General features: G+C 54.5%; 1 pseudogene; it reads left to right on the top strand.

Annotated features, from left to right (window-relative positions):
• Positions 1-331: 331 nt before the first annotated feature.
• On the top strand, positions 332-6,034 carry LOC146724012 (large subunit ribosomal RNA; annotated as a pseudogene).
• The last annotated feature ends 256 nt before the right edge of the window (positions 6,035-6,290 follow it).

The following is a 6,290-nucleotide window of genomic DNA, read 5'->3' as shown; positions in this document are numbered from 1 at the left end:
CACGAAATTTTTGTAATAGCGAAAAAGGGGGGACCGGCGCGCAGCGTCGTGTACTCGTCGAATCGATTCCGCCCGAATTCGTTATAAAAGGAAGGGAGAAGCGGAGACGAGAATCTCGAAACCCGCGATATATTTTCTCCATTACCACAAAAGCGGTGTGTGTGCGGTTTTAGCGCCCCGGCGATTTGCCTTCTAGAGTATTTCGTGTGCTGACGCTTGCTGATATCTCGTTCGAGCTCTCTCTCTCTCCCTCTTATTAATATAATATTTAGAGGGAGGACGCGATGAGCGACGCGGAGGAGGCAAACGGCTACCGAAAACTCACCTAGCGCGACCTCAGAGCAGGCGAGATTACACGCTGAATTTAAGCATATATTAGCGGAGGAAAGAAACTAACAGGTTTCCTTAGTAGCGGCGAGGGAACAGGAAAAGCCCAGCACCGAATCCGCGGTTTCCGCCGCAGGGAAAGGAAATGTGGTGGTTTGGGAAGATCCGCTTATCCCGAGGTGCCGACGTCGGTCCAAGGCCATCTTGATCATGGGCCAATTACCGTAGAGGGTTGCAGTCCCGTTCGTAGGCGACGGGGCGGCGCCTGGAGGGGATCTCGCCTTAGAGTCGAGGTTGTGAGAGTGCAGCTCTAGGGGGTGGTAAACTCATCTAAGAGCTAAATAGCGACCACGAGAACGATACCGAACAAGTACATAAGGGGAAAGTGAAAAGAACTTTGAGAGAGGTTCAAGAGTACGTGAAACCGTTCAGGGGGAAACCTAAGAAACCCAAAAGATCGAACGGGGAGATTCACGTCGCGGCGCTAGCTTCGAGTCGAGTCGGCGATGGTCCCGCGGAGTCTTGCGGACTCGCGCGCGGGCACGCTACCGGCGCCGACTGTCGGCGCCGTCGTCGTGCATTCTCCCCAAGTAGACAAGTTTCGCGACCCCGCTGGGTGGCCGGTTCTACGGCCCGGGTGCGGTTTTTTGTCTGTCGCGTCGCCGGTATTTTTAAAACGGCACGCGACAAACCTCGGTCGCCCGCAGGCTGCTCGGCGGTAGCGCAGGTATCCGGCCGACTATCACGGTGCGTCGGACCGTAGCGCACAGCGCGCGCACGGTACTCGGAGGGTACGGGACTTAGCGCCAGTCCCCGGTCCTGGCCCGTGTTGGTTACAGTACGGTACACCTTCGACAGGCTGCAGAAACCGGCGAAACGTCTCCCCGCGGTTACTCGCGGGAGACCGAATACCGGTCGGCGACGATACTGCTTTAGGTACTCTTAGGGACACGTCTTGTAACACGCGACCAAGGAGTCTAACATTTACGCGAGGTCATTGGGACTTGTCGCGAGACCTAAAAGCGTAATGAAAGTGAGGTTCACACGAAACCCTTCTCGGCCCTGGCCGTCGACATAGGGAGGATGGGCCGACGTCCGATGCGGCCTACACTCCCGGGGCGTCTCGTTCTCATCGCGAGAAGAGGCGCACCAGAGCGTACACGTTGGGACCCGAAAGATGGGTGAACTATGCTGGTCAGGACGAAGTCAGGGTAAAAACCTGAGAGTCCGTAGAGCTTCTGACGTGCAAATCGATTCGTCGAACTGGGTATAGGGTGCGAAAGACTATCGAACATCTAGTAAGCTGGTTCCCTCCGAAGTTTCCCTAGGATAAAAGCTGGCATCGGCCGCGTTCGCACGGATAAGCCGCGCGAGTCTCATCTGGTAAAGCGAATGATTAGAGGCCTTGGGGGCCGAAACGACCTCAACCTATTCTCAAACTGTAAATGGGTGAGATCTATGGCTTTTCTTGAATTATGAAGCCACGAGCATTCGGGATTATTAGAGTGCCAAGTGGCCATTTGGTAAGCAGATAAGCAGAACTGGCGCTGGGGATGAACCACACGCAGATTAAGGCGCCCAACTCGACGCTCATGGACACCATGAAAGGATGTGGTAACGGTTCACCTTTTCCCGACGCCGCGGATCGGCTCGCCGGTTCAGGATTCGGGAGGAAGGGGGAGATTCAGACTCGCTTATTCCTTATTAACAATGCTTTGGTTATTCAAAAAGAAACAAGTACACAAAATGATTGTTGGCATAAAGCCTAAATAGAGAAACTTATTGACTACTCGGTATAAACGAAAGGTTTGTGGCATTAAACGCATCATGAGAAACTTATGGACTACTCGTATAAACGAAATGTTTGTTGGCATAAAAGCCTAAATTAGAGAAACTATTGGATACTCGGTATAATAAACAAATAAGGAGGCGTATAGCCTGTAGCGGTGGTCCGGAAAGATTTACAAATTACCCGGTCTATAAATTAGAGATTACGGTGTTGGAGGCGTTATAGCCATAAGCAAGAAAAGAGGAACCGGAACGGGAAAACCGGCCCGTAATGACGAGAACCGTACCCGGTGGATAGCAGGAAGACGACCGGAAACGGGGGGAAACCGGGGCGGTAAACAACGAGAAAAACCCGTTGCCCGGGCGTGTTGTAGCAGGAAAACGCGACCGGAAACCGGGAAACCCGGCGAATACGAGAAACCCGTCACCCGGCGTTTCTGATAGCAGGAAGAGACCGGAAACCGGGAAACCGGCGTAACAACGAGAAACCCGTTGCCCGGCGTGTGGTGTTGTAGCAGGACGAGACCGGAAACCGGGAAACATGGCGTTAACAACGAGAAACCCGTTGCCCGGTGTGTAGCAGGAAGAGACCGGAAAACCAGGAACAACGGCTCGTCGTAACAACGAGAAACCCGTGGCCCGATACTAAAGTAGGAGGCCAGAAAACCGGAAAACCGCGCGTCCCGTAACAACGAGAAGCCCGTTGCCTGGCTAGGAGGTCCGGAACAGGATGGTGCCGGCTCATTACGTCGAGAAGGCTATATACCCTGCCGGCGGTTCCCCCACTCTATCAGAGGCCTGTGGAGGCTGTGGTGGGGTTGGTGGTAATTGCAGTGCGGCGGTTAATGCCGGCACCTTCGTAGTGGGGCGCCTCTGGGGGTTGTGGTTTGTAGTGGGGCGCCCTGGGGTGACGGTAGGGTGACCGTGTCTCAGTATGTTTTGTTGTAGGGGGCCTTAGGGCCATAGCCTCAAGATCAAGTGGCGGGCGGTGTGATCGGCCCCGCGAGGCGGTTAGTAACGGACACGCCGTTACCAAGGCGGATGGTTGCCTTAAAGACAGCAGGACGGTGGCCATGGTGGAAGTCGGAATCCGCTAAGGGGAAGATAGTGTGTAACAACTCACCCTGACCGAAAAGCAAATAATCGCCTTGAAAAGGTGGCGCTGAAGCGTCGATCGAGCCTTATACTCTGCGTCAGCAGGACAAGTGGGTGGCGGCCAACCGGGAGGGAGCGGGCGTTAGCAGTTAGTCCGTTGTCTTCTACGCGTCGCGTACGTCACGAAGCACCTGACCTGAACGAGTAGGAGGGTTGCGACGGTGAGCGCGAAGGGTCTGGGCGCGAGCATGTTTGGAGCCGCCGTCGGGGAGATTTGGTGGATAGTAGCAATAACTCCAGCGAAGGCCCTGGTCCTGGAGGAACTGACGTGGGAGAAAGGGTTCGCTGTGAACAGCCGTTTGCACACGACGTAGTGCGATCCTATCCTAAGCCCTTAGAAGAAATCAGAAAATCCTTATGTCAATGAAGGCGTACCAATATACTCGAGTGTCGAGAAATAATAATATAATATTATCGAAAGACACACGCCGTCGGTGCGCGAAAGGGAATCCGGTGTGTTTCCATTCGAACCGGCAGCGGAACCGCATACAATTCGGGCCCCCTCGTAAGAAGGGTTCGTCGGGGTGGGAACCCAAATTGACCTAGAGACGGCCCGTCGGGAGATCCGGGAAAAGTTTTCTTTTCTTTATAAGCGTTCGGGGGGGGGGAAGTTCCCTGAGAAGGAGGAGGAAACCTCTAGCAGGAAGATAGGGCAAGTAGGCGTTTTGGAACGCGAAGGCACCGCAGTTGCGGCGGTTTTTTGTTTGTCCGGATCTTCCCATCGGACCATTGATGAAAAATCCGGAGGGGCCACCGTGGCGTGGAAGTTTTTTTTTTTTGTCGCGCCTGGGGTTCGTACCCATATCCGCAGCAGGTCTCCGGAAAGAGCCTCTAGTCGATGAATAATGTAGAAGGGAAAGTCGCAAACTTGGAATCCGTAACTTCGGATAAGGATTGGATCTGAGGAGCGGGGTCAAAGTGGCGGGCTTTGGGCGGGAAAGCGGTCTGGCTGACGATGCCGGCATGGGAGAGGGTGCGAACGGTCGGCGTTCTCGCGCCGGGTCCGGGATCCGAGCTCGGTCCCGTGCCTTGGGCCTCCCGCGATCTTCCTTGTGCGAAGAGGCTTCCGTGGCGGCGGCGAGCGTCGTGTCGTCCTCTCGGCCGCAATTTCAACGCTAGCTCAAGAACTGGCACGGACTAGGGGAATCCGACTTGTCTAATTAAAAACAAAGCATGCGATGGCCTCGCGGGTGTTTGTTGACGCCGCAATGGATTTTTACCCAGATGCTATGAAGTCAACGTGCCGAAAATTTCAAGCAAGCGCGGTTTAAAACGGGCCCCTACGTCTGAAGGTTCGACTTGTCCTGGCGTACGTAATAAGCAGGTATGTGCGATGTAAAGGGGGGAAATCCCAGTGTGTGGATCCCGATTTTAGCGGAGGAAGGGGCAAGTAGTGTAACCGCGATGTAGCGCACGGCACCCGGGGGGGCGCTTACTGGGGGGGCTAACCGCCCCCCAGTATTCCCGGTGCGGTCGTAACCATGGCTCTCTAGGTTGAGCCAAATGCCTCGTCATCTAATTAGTGACGCGCGATGACTGGTTAAACGAGATTCCCACTAGTCCCTATCAATGAGTCACCTTCCCGCCCTTCCAAAAACTCCACCCACAGGGTTATTATAAGAGAGTGTGTCCAGGCAGGGACACAAATGGACAGGCCTCCCCGTGGTCCCCGTGGCGCGGCGGGCGAGTATGCGGACCGTACCAGCCTAACACGAATACCGGTGTCCAACGGCGTAATGGTCCCTAGGAGGTAAATCGGTTTGGAGGAGGCAGGAGGGATCGCTAGTTTTCCAGCGGCTAAACTGTCCATCCTGCGGTACGCCAGCAGGCGATGCTGGATTTTTCTACTGCCGTTTTCCCTTTCCGGGGGGCGAACGTTCGTGGGACGGTGGGTAGAGTTGCAGTTGTGGCGTCTATGCCCGTAGGGGCGAAGGGCAGCCGGAGTCTTGTTGCTTTCGTGGCAACAGCTCTTACAATAACTGTCCCTATCGACTGTCTAGCGAAACCACTGCCAAGGGACGGGCTTGGAAAAAATTAGGGTGGTTTTTTGGTTTATTTTTTTTTGAAAGGAAAGACCCTGTTGAGCGGACTCTAGTCTGGCACTGTTGTAAGGAGGACGAGAGGTGTAGCATAAGTGGAGATGGCAACATCGCCGGTGAAATACCACTACTTTTCATCGTTTCCTTACTTATCGGTAGGCGGGCGGAGCGCGTGCCCGGGGCTCGGCCCCGGCGGTAAGGGGTTTATAGAGCAAGCGTGTCAGAGTGTGCGTGAGCGCCACGGCCGATTGCCGTTAATACTCCCGCGTGATCCGATTCGAGGACCTGCCATGGCGAGGAAGTTTGACTGGGGGCGGTGGTCATCGTCAAAGAATAACGAGGTGTCCTAGGCCAGCTCTCAGCGAGGACAGGAAAACCTCGCGTAGAGCAAAGGGCAAAAGCTGGCTTGATTCTAGCTGTTCAGTAGCATAGAGGACTGCGAAAGCACGGCCTATTATCGATCTTTTGGCTTGATGAAGAAGTTTTGCAAGAGGTTTTTGTAAAGAAAAGTTACCCACAGGATAACTGGCTTGTGGCGGGCAAAGAGCGTTATAGCAGGCGTGCTTTTTGTTCCTTCGATGTCAGCTCTTCCAGGGGGTTTACCCAATTTTCGATGTCGGACTGGGAATGTCTGTAGACGCCCTTAGGTACTGGCGGGGTGTTGTACTCGATAGAGCAGTACACGCTGCAAATGTTGAGACTCACCCCTCGGTTGGGGATTCGTTTGTAGGTTTTGGGACGAGACACCCCCCTTCGACGGAAAAGAACACGCCGGAACGGACTGGATGAATTCTCGCCCCGCCGGAAAAAGCAACACGCCGCAAAGGGAATTGGAAAAATTTCTGGGCCGCCGGCGAAAGCAACACCCCCGCGAACGGAATAGGATAATTTCTCGCTCGGCGGGGGAAGCAAACGCGCAAAAAGGACTTGGAAAATTCTCGCTCGCGCAAAAAGAAACCCACCCGGAACGGATTGGGATGA

Source organism: Nylanderia fulva, unplaced genomic scaffold (assembly GCF_048542155.1).
Source record: "Nylanderia fulva isolate GAGA-0341 unplaced genomic scaffold, ASM4854215v1 Scaffold1546, whole genome shotgun sequence".
In the NCBI taxonomy this organism is placed as follows: domain Eukaryota; kingdom Metazoa; phylum Arthropoda; class Insecta; order Hymenoptera; family Formicidae; genus Nylanderia; species Nylanderia fulva.
This window is presented reverse-complemented; position numbering and strand designations above follow the sequence as displayed.